Source organism: Limulus polyphemus, unplaced genomic scaffold (assembly GCF_000517525.1).
Source record: "Limulus polyphemus unplaced genomic scaffold, Limulus_polyphemus-2.1.2 Scaffold3709, whole genome shotgun sequence".
NCBI classification, from domain to species: domain Eukaryota; kingdom Metazoa; phylum Arthropoda; class Merostomata; order Xiphosura; family Limulidae; genus Limulus; species Limulus polyphemus.
In genome coordinates this window covers 95,413-106,792 of record NW_013669319.1, presented here as the reverse complement: position 1 = coordinate 106,792, position 11,380 = coordinate 95,413, and the positions used below count along the sequence as shown (strand labels likewise).

Genomic DNA, 11,380 nt, shown 5'->3' with positions numbered 1-11,380 from the left:
GCCAAAGTACAGGATAATTCTAGAAAGTAGAGAGCGTGAGAATCACATGATCTCGATGACGCAACAATATCTAAATTTCGCGTATTTCTGATTGTGTGTGTGTCTAGTAGTTGAAACGTTGAGCAAAGAATACTATTAAAATTATTATCATTTTCGAATATAAAAGTCATATTTTTGTTTTAATATACTGTTACACCTCCGTTCGTTAGTTAATTTTTCGTATAATTTCTTTCCGAAGATACTTTCTTAGATAAAACTGGTTTATTCTTTCTAAATGCAACTTTGCAATACACTTAATTTCCACAGTCACGCTATTACAAACACTATAATTCACAACGAAGGTCTCACGTGCTCGACTCAACAATGCGTCTCTCTCTGTCCCCAGTTCAGTTACACATTGTTGCCGTCAATTCTTGGCGGCTTATATATATACAAAACTACCGCATATCTAGTAGCCTCTCGAGACTTCGGGAAGAGACAGGATCCTTCTAGAAGTTCATGACGTGTTACTAGAGTCACGTGACTTCCGCTGTCGTAACAATACGTTCGGTATACCATGCATGACTTTGAACTTTAAAAAATGAACGACATATTTTATTATCTTTGGCACTTTGGGATATTCACTATATACCTATGTTTCTGATACGTAAGTAACACTGCATTAGTATTTATTACATATCTTGTCCATCGAATTTATTTTCTAAAATCTTTGCGTCTCATTGTACAAATATGTATATATTTTTCCCAACCATTAAAATCTTTAATGTTTGACTACATTTGTTAATGTGCAATTTTGCCAGTAGTTGTGGTTTCCACACGAGAATACGATTGCAACTTATAAGTGATAATCAATCGTAGCATTATTCTTTTTCTTAAAGCCCCTGGTGGCTCAGCAGTAAGGTCGATTATTTATAACGCTAAAATTCGCCGTTCGATCCCTGAAGTAGGTAAACTATAGTCCTTTGTGCATCTTTGCGTTCCAAAGTGTCGTCTAACCTTTGAATAATAAAGTGACAGTTACTTTAGAAAATAATTAATGCAGAATTATTAAAGAAAATTAGGTAAATTTATGCTTTTGCGTCATGAAATAAATATGTGATCTATAAAATTTTCATGTTGTGACCATGTTTCTTACTTGTTGCAAGAGACAATCGATCGCACACGCCTTCTTTGTGTTTTGCAGAACTGGGCTCACGAAGGTCCTATCCAAACGCACGACTCGTTGTTTGTTGGAGAATCAGAATAACTCCTATGGCACGTAATGTGAACCGGGACCTGTGCCTTCGGACAATCAGCTGATTACTTCAGCTAGCGCGATTTCATGACGCAAGGCTCTTCACTGCTACCAGTGTTAATCATAATGGATGTTGTAACTTGTACCAGACTAGCAGTAATGTTTGAGGAATCGAGAAAAAGAATACAAATAACGCGTAATATATTGTAAGTAGTTTTCAGTTGCATAAAAAAAGAAAATATTTAATAGCCGTCAATATGTTTGTTTCTTTAGAAGACAAACATCAAGTAATTCAGTCACTAATTTCTATGGTACAAATCAAGTTCTATCTAAAGTTCTACCACTGAGTAGTAATAGTAGTAGTACTGTTACTAATTCTACTTTTAACTTCCTCATCTAAGCCTAAGGCTTACTTCAGGGGTTATTCCAGCTTTATCCCCAACATATAAGTTCTACAGACAAGTCACTCAGAGTCTTTACAAAACTACAATATAATATAATCCATTCCTTGAAAAGAATGAAAATAATCTGTAGTTGTTAAACATCATGTTCTAACAAATTTGTTTGAAGTTTTGTGTTTAAATAATTCCAATCAGTGTTAGGTATATTGCGAAGGCAATAACATTAAATATTTTTAGCACTTTAGGGATAGATAAAAACAGAGCAGGAGTTACCTTGAGTCATGACAATGACTTCAGCTGTGTTAAAGAAAAAAAAGGCATATATGTACAATACTGAACTTTTGCCAAATTATAGATGTTGCCACAGCTGTTATTAATGCTTTAGTACTACTGTTCTTATGTTTAACAGTTTGTTTTAGGGCAAAGCTACACAATAGGCCATCTATTGGAATTGGAACCTGGATTTTAGTGTTGTAAGGCTGTAAATTTACCAGGGATCAGCTGGGGAATATTTCTTTACAAATCTAGCACATAATAACATCACACAAAAAATGGCAGTTTAATATATGTTACAGATTATGAAAAATAATTAGTCAAAATTATTATACTTTCTTCTTGAGAAGGCAAAATGTATAGTAAAAAAAAGGAGTACACATTATGTGGCCATGTTATATTTTACAGATTAACCTGAAATAGGGAATGTGACTAGTTTCAACAAGTTAGGATGTATTGAAGACATTTATATATGGCTAAAATGTGTATTTTCACTTTAACACCCATTGAAGTTGTTAAAATTAGAAACAATATTGACAAAAGATAATAGTATTATCTGGTCAACAATACCTTTAATTTAACTGAAATATACACATTCAAAATCATTGTAATTTAAGTAACTATAAATCAAATTCAGTTAATTGCTTCTTCATCCTTCAGAACAGCTGAGAATTCCATAATTGGTAAAGACACATTTTGTGTAAGAAATAAAACTTAATATTATTTGTAGTACCATAACCAGGAAAAATTCTGGGGTAAGAGTGGCTACTAGGCTTTAACTTTTCCAGCCAAATTTCATGCCTGATCCAAAATATCAACACAACTCAAAACAGAGGACCAATACGCAAGTTGCGATTTGGACAACATTAACTGCCAGAATTGGCTGATCCTTTGTCTGCTATCTGGGTTGTCAGCTACCCAATAGTTATTTACATTGTAGTTATCTTTCATGTCTGGCTCTTTCAGTGATCTTTAAGTTTAACTGTTCTTTAGTGTAAGCCTTAATTCTTAATTAAATTGTTCAGTTGTTTCTTAAGTTTTAGTCCATGTAAACTAATGAAAGGTAAAAATCATACAAACTTCTTTTTTTAGGTACTATACAACTCTGTTTCTTAACGGTGGAAATTTCATTCAAATATTGTTTATCAACATTTTCTAATTCACCAGAAATAATTTTTTCTTTACAAATGCTTTGATATTATTCACTTCTTGCTTAAACAAATATGAATTACAAGCTATATGATAGGCCCTATGGATTTAAATTTTAAATTTGTTTGGAATAAAATTATCCCAATTGAAATATAAGTCAGTGAAAGTAGGTTGTGATAAACCCCCATCATCAAAATAATCCATGTATTTATTTTTACCAACAGTATCAAAAAAGGTAATATCTTGTTGAGTTTCTATGCTAAACTTTATATTTGTATCTTTACTCTTTAGATATTTCAAAATATTCCTAGATTTCTCAAAAATTACAAAAGAATCATTAGCATACCTATTACACTTAATGGGCTTCAAAGAAATTGGCATTCTTTAATCCATTTTTTCTTAAATGGCACATAAAGATGTTAGCCATGACTGGAGCCAAACTAGAATGTATGGTCACTTCATATTTCTCTTCAAATATTTCATCACTGAAATGTTAGAAACAAAAGTTTTCAATGTTATGTAGCTCAAAATCATTGAGAGAGCCAGTTATGAAAGAGAACTGAGGAGTAAAGATACTTTGATAATAAACAGAAACAATCCTGAACTAAAACAAATGGCTAGTGAAATTAAGCTATTGCTGGAACTTATAATTAATGTTTGTGTCTCACACTGAACATTTAGCCAAATTGAATCTTTATTTCCAAGTGAATGAAAGGTGAGGTTTATGCTAATACTTAACAGATTCAGTGTTTATTATATAAACTTCTGAGGTTGCTGTAGCAGTTCAGCAAAATGTCTGTTTGACACAAAGACAGGAATTGATGAATGATGATGATACTACTGTTTTTGTTTCAGGCAAAAATCAAAAGAATGGTATCCCACAATCCTAGAATACCTACATCAGTGAACATTTTTATCATTTATAGTCAAGGAAGATAAATTCTCAACTCGTACTGATTTATACAAGTCCGTATCATCCCTTGAAATGAGTGTGATGGAGGAGATGACATGGAAATAGAGCCAAGCAAATACAAGCCTTTTTGGACAATCATTATGATATATAATCTGTGTTTAAGCTATAGAATTACTGCAAATTCACAACTTTTTTATATCTACTTTAAAAAAGACATCAATAATTGAGTGGAGAATACCTGCGTGAAAACATTTAACTAAATACATCTAAATAAAGATACATTATTTCTAGTTATAGAATCTTTCATAAATTTTCAAATCATCACGCTCTCCATCTTCTTTATCTCATGGCCTTCTAGGCCCATACTTTAAAAGTAAACATTAAACATTCAAATCACAGTTACACAAATAAAAAAACTTTATTAAAACATGAATGATTCACCAGTCATTAAAACAAAATTAAAACCCAAAATAGAATGAGATTTAAATGAAACAGAGTGAAATAAAATTAGATAAGCTGAATAGAATGTCAATTTGGTTGCAAAATAAATAAAACCAAAATTTTTTACTTGTATAAAACTGAATACAAAATTAAACAGAATATAAAGTCAAACAAAAATCACATAATAAGCACAACTGATAACAGGATTGAGTGAAACAAATGAAATTAGCATAGAACTGAATAGAACTTATAAGACAAAGAGTAATTCTGTAAGTAAACTGGGCATGTTACAGAAGTAAATAAAACTGAATATAAAACTAAACTCATGAATAAGATCAGAATAAATATAATTAAAACATCACTAAATACAACTACAAAAGTCAAAGAAAATTCACAAAACTGAACATTCTGAATGTACAAAACAAAATGCTGACTAGTTACATATTTCAATAAAAAATTAAAAGTTATGTACATCATAATATACAATTTAAAGTACAAAATGTATTGAAATGCAAGTACTAACATTAACATACATAAAACATATTGAGGAGTAAAGACATAATGCAATGAAAAAAACATAAAAACAAAGTACAAAATAAATATAAGTACAAATATCATAATATAAACACATGAAATTTGATGAAATTAATTACATAATAAGTAAAAGTAAACCTGAAAATGATAGATTAAATATATAAAAAGTAAACTGAATGAAACGAAAGTTGATCATAAGTTAAGCCAAAAGAAAGAAAATCCTAATGTACGTAGAATTATACATACTATAATTACAGCATGCCATACTGTCACAGAGTTTAGCAAAGGCTGTTGAGATTCTTTACAGATTTCCTTCTCTTATTGGGAATCTTCCAAAGGTTTCTTTGTCTCCAACATCCCTCTTCAAGTTGGAATATTCTTGGAGACATGGGTTATTACTGGCCATGTTTTCAGATGCCTCCTACTCACTACTAGCCAAGAAGTGTAATTCTGATTAATCAGTTGTTGGAATAATTGAAAACAGTAATGATTGGAAACACTAATTTTGATTAACCAACTTAATCATGATTTCAGTTAATCAGTTTGTTTACATGACAATAATTGATGTAATTGCTGCTTATAGATAATCAATTAAGTCACCCAGCTCTATTTAAGAATGGTCACGGGATGTACTTCAGCCATCCTCACAGAGTCCCTATTACATTCCACATGCTTCAGTAGCATCACAAGAGCACAAACAGCACTTATAAGTAATATTCTTCACTAGGGCCTTACATTGTAAAGACCATGCTATCCACCATCATGCCACTGCCTTTTTTAATTGGGACTTTCAGCTCCACACTGACCCTTCATATACTAACCAATCAGGGGATTGACTAAAAGGTATCCCAGGAAACATTCATAGGTGAACAAATGCTATACAGTACTGTTGAGAAGTTTGGTCACCACTAGATCTAAGATTGTTGAAAAACAAAGTACCATATGGTGTATTTAGAAAGATGAGGAATCAGTGGGACAGTCCACTGGAAACATTTGTAAATGAATTTTATTGTACTTCCTGTGAGTCTGCTAGCTTCCACATAGAGCTCACCACCTGTTAGCACAACCCCTAGCATTGTCACCTGGTACTACTTCAGCTCAACTGATTATCTCTGTTTTAGACAAAAGACTAGCTATATCTTAGACAACTTTCTCAAGAGTAGAACCTACAACTGTACCACAGTTTTTCCTGATGTACTCACACTATTTAATATGAATGCTGCACAAAAGCTACTACTGCACATTCAAAATGGTGTATGTCCCTTCTTGATTTTCTCCTACCCTTGCATAATGCTTAACAACCTGAATTTTAGGCCTAATATTATTAGTTAAGGCTTAGTTGTATCTGCAACAGTAAAGCCTATAAGGTGTTTAGTCATAACTGAAATATGCAAAATTATCTATTTTGAACTTTAAAGTGATACCAAAATCATACTTACTGTAACCTTTCAGTAAAATGTTGTATTTTACCACAGGGTGTCCAAATAGTTGGCTACCATAGACTGAATGTCTGTATAATTCTTCAGAATATGTTTAAAATGTCTACCCTAAAATTTCATACATAACCCTGAAGAAGAAAAATTCACCTTTTGAAAGCCTGTTGGTTATAGTGTTCCATGTTTTTGTCTTTAATTAACTTTTTTTACTAGTGTGTGTTTTCTTGACATCATGACAAAAATTTGGTACATTACTGACATTCAGTTCAGATCACCTTCACATTTTTATCAATGTTCAGTGCATTATATAGAAAAATTCTAAAGAGAAGAGAAAAACTGTTTGCTTCTTCACTACTACAAAGGCATTGGAAAGCATTGGTTTTGATGATAAAGAAAGGAATCTGTTTATAAGTGAAGGTCTTTAAAGCATTATGTCAAATGGTTGTTTGTAATAAAATAGGTAATAATGGTTAAAAGTTATTAATGTAGTGCTATTAAAGTAGGATTTTTTTAGCTGTTGGAAATGGTGAGTAGAGTGCATGATTTATCTGTTGGCAGGACAGACTTAGAAATGTGTTATACATGTGGAAGTTATGATATGTGAAAGACCTAGAAATGGTATGCAAGCCACATGTATTAATAATGATGCAAAAAGCTATGAAATGAGATAAATGAATAAAGTACTGCAATGATAAAAGAAAGTAGCTAAGTTGACAGTATTGTGAGCTTGTATAATTGGTTCTCTCCAGATTGCTGGGTGACTTGCGTGAATGAGGTTAAATTCAGTTAAAAAGGTTGAGAACCACTGGTGTAATGCATACTTGTTCCGAGATAAAATTATATCATATTTTGGATGGTGAAAGTTTGATAGGTTTGTTTATTCAGTTAAAAAGGTTGAGAACCACTGGTGTAATGCATACTTGTTCTGAGATAAAATTATATCATATTTTGGATGGTGAAAGTTTAAATAGGTTTGTTTATTCAGTGTGTGTGTTGTGATAGTAATTAACTTAGACTTTTTCATAGCTCAAGTTAATTTATGGGCATAACATTTTTGACAGAATAAAAACTTGTTGTTAACTTGATAAGCTGTATTTTCATTTGAATTTCATAAAACTGTCAAGTTCCTTTGGCTTTAGTCTTAAACAAGTAAAGGGTAAATCTGTGTGTTGCTTACAACATTGGCACCTAAAACAAAATCTTAAGAATGTATCTAAGCCTTTTAGATAATAGATTTTAATTTCAGTCATCAGTTTAAAGTGTAAATATTTATTCAAAATTTACTTCTAGGGTAAAAGTTTCTACCAGCTTTTTATACTGAATATATGTTTTTAGGTTTGATTTCACCACCATCTGGAGTGAAAGGGAATAAAAATGAATGCATACAATGAAACCTATAGAATGCTTAAAGAAAGAAGTGCTTGTGTGTCTGGAAAAACCAACCAAGCAAGACAACGTGTGTGCATTGAGGTGCATATGGACAACATTCAGGATTGATGAAGAAGACGACATACAGTACATGTAAAAGAATAAGGGGTAGAAGTTATATAAGTAAGTTATACAAGACTGTTTTGGAAAGGGGTGTAATACATGTAGTTAACAAGTATCAGGAAGCATTGGAATTATTTATTTGAATACTGCAATGAAAATACATGTAAATATGTGTGTGTGCGTACATCTTAAATGTGATATAAGATTTTATATAATTCTTTTATATGTATTTCTAATTTCTCTATATTTTAAATATTCATTTCTAGCATTTTAACAAACACTTTTTATTCTAAAATTTTACTTTGTTACAATTCCTTTCTTATTTCATTTTCATTTTCCAAGTTGATATTTTATACTGTTTTAACTTTCTTTATCATGAACCACAATAGCAGTTCGTAATAGGGATTGCAAGGAATTGCACAAAACCCTAACAGAACGTTCGGGCAAAAAGCACCTTAAACAGTAAAGATTCAGTTCAAACAATACTTTAAAACCTTTATTATTGACTGCTTAAGCTGTACACATACAAAAATGCACACAAAAAAGCATGTATTTTAGACTTACAAGGAAAAGAAAATCTGCTCAAAACAGCCTGTAATTCTTCTTTTCTTGCCAGCCTACAACCAAAACAGCTTGGTACATTGCACCCAAACTTTTTGTAGAATACTAAATAAGATACTGTGAAGGTTGTAGGGGTATAAAAAGGCAATTTGTTTTTTCTATATTTCATATAAGCAAAAAATATAATTCTAGTGTAAGTGAGGTTAGCTTTTATACATATATCTTGTGTTCCTTTAAAAAGCTTATGTACGAGGTGAAAAAGGAATTATCAGCCAACAACAGATGAACATTAGATGACTATAACATATAGATACTCAATGCTTTGTACACTATACAGTTGGTGTCTTTAGGGAGCCAGCTCCTTATACTATGTATGAAGTGAAGAAGTAAAAATAATCAATACACATAATATTAAATTTTGTTACACACATTCGTAAAATAATTACTTTAAAAGACATGAAGGTTTATTTAAAAGAGATGTTTTAGATATATGTGTTTTATTTAAAAAGGATGTTTTTCTACTGGTAAAATTTCATATGCACTTAGTTGGGTTGTGTCTTAGTCTAGACATATATTTGCATATATATGCATTATATATAGATAATTCGGTTACACTGAAACTATAAATGCTTACTATATTCTCAAACAAATCTCCATGACAATCTCCAGCTGCAGCTTAACATTTTATATCTAAAACTAATGGGATTCAAATAGTTAATAGCTACAGTAAATCATCATGAACCATATCAGCTAGCTACTAGCTATGTTTTTTATCATTCCAATGTATAAAGTTAGCTACCATATCAAGTAATCCTTTGTCCATAGTTGAGCACAAAAAACCCAGCAAACAAGAAAAACAAAAAATTGAGAATTTAAAAATCTGCAAATAGGGATTGGAAAAGATTAGTAGATTAAAAAATGAAGATAATGAGCTGAGTGGTAAGTGGATATTGTTAAAGAGAGGACAAGATAAATAAAAATTTGGGAATTTGAAAACTTGCAAATATGAATCGTAAAAGAAAGTAAAGAAACAAGGCTGAAGATACTGTAGACATTATTTACTCAAACTTCAAATACCTATTTTGACTCCACCAAATGTAATTCTAGGTAATAGCATGGAGCCAAAATAGTTTGTAGGTTTGTAGTTTGAGTAAAATGTCTACAGTATCTCCAGCCTTGTTTCTTTACTCTTTTTTTTCTACGATTCCTATTTGCAAGTTTTCAAATTCCCAATTTTTTATTTTTTATTGTGTCCTCTCTTTAACAATATCCCCTTACCACTCAGCTCATTATCTTCATTTTTTAATTTATTAGTTTTCCTCCAGCACCATATTTAATACTACTGATTATTAATATTTATATGTTTTGACATGTAACTTTTCATCTTTTTTTCTTGTTCTAAATAAAGAGGAAAGGGCTCAATCTTTTGGGTATTTTTATTATTACTGTGGTTATCCACAGCTTAAGTAAAAGTGATTGCTTTAAGTTTTTAAATTGCAGCTCAAATTTTATTTATTTTTAAATTTTACAAAAATACTATGTTTACTTAACTGAATAGAAAGAACAATTGATATTAAGATATGTATAGTTTTATCCTCTAATAACTTATGAAGAAAGTAATAACTTTGTAAATTAACACTTTATAATTGAATTAGTTTGTTTCTCAAGTGTTTACATGTAATTTCTACCAGTTTATGTTTCAAATTCAATTACTGTTTTATCAACTCAATTCAATAAATCCCAAATATTATAGCATATTCTGAATTATTACATTTGCCATTATGGTTGGTAAAGTAGAGGTGGTAAGTGAAGAAATAAAGATGCATCTTTTTTTTTCAGAATAATCCAGAAAATGTATGTAGTTCAAATTTTGATACATAATTTAGTATTTCAGATAAAATATTTTTTTAAGTATACAGTAAAAGCCTTAGCCTATCACCACAATACAGTACATGGCAGGTATTTTTGCTACCGAGATGTTTAAGGAGTTTTATGTACACTTTACAGAGTTAATAGAGTGCTGCAAATATTTATTAACAAACTTTTATTAAATAACTTTCTGTATGTACTTGTATACATGTTGTAGACAAACGCTTGAATGTTGTAATACTTCAATGTATTCTAAAAGTTATTATGTTCAAGTAATTAATCAATAAATTTATTTATCAGTGAATTTTCTCTATGGGAAAGGGTGCATAATTTGTTTACAAATATATTTACAGTCATAATCAAAATTAAATTAATAATAACTATATACTAAGCTTAAATTTGGAATTAAATCTTTAAATAATTACTAGTAACCTAAATTTTTATTTTCCTCCTCATCTTTTTTTTCAAACTTGTTGATAAATTTTTTACCTTTACATCTTCCAAATCTGTTCTTCTCATGGTATTCTTATTTTCTTTCTTATCCACTTGAAGACCTTGTTCCTTTTCCTTTGCATCAATACATACTCCCCAATATGTTCATTTTTTTCCTTCTTTGCATCTAATACATGTCCATTCTTCTTAGTTCCTCTGTTTCTTCTGCCCAATATGGTTATTAGTGCATCTTAACCTTATCCATGGATTAATAAGTTTTCTTGTTTCTCTCAAATTTTGCATGCAACCTTTTTCTTCCTTTCATAATATGCACAGTAGGTTGGTCTCAAACACTCCTCTCTAATTCTCTTGGATATTCTGTTCTACCTTTTTTCACATTACTTCTTCAACCTACCTTTGTATCTCTCTTGTATCTGATTTTTCATTAAACTATTTTCTAAATTCTTTCAGTGCTTTTTTCATCCCCATTTATCTTTCTCTTGTTTTCTTTTCTTACTACCTCTGGCCACTTTTGTTCATTAATTTTCATTATTTTCATAATGTATGCTCTTCATTTGTTATTTTTGTAGATACATATTGTTACGTCTCCGTTTGTTAATTGATTTTTTTCCGTAACTTCGTTCCA

At 30.6% G+C, this 11,380-nt stretch overlaps 1 protein-coding gene across 3 annotated transcripts in view; it reads left to right on the top strand.

Annotated features, from left to right (window-relative positions):
* Positions 1-1,001: 1,001 nt before the first annotated feature.
* LOC106469889 (protein Gawky-like) overlaps positions 1,002-11,380 on the top strand; it is an 84,977-nt gene continuing 74,598 nt past the window's right edge. For all 3 annotated transcript variants that reach the window (XM_022398464.1, XM_022398465.1, XM_022398463.1), the window contains exons 1-2: positions 1,002-1,440; positions 7,717-7,932. The gene's annotated coding sequence lies outside the window, so the exon portion shown is untranslated. The remainder of the gene's footprint in view (positions 1,441-7,716; positions 7,933-11,380) is intronic.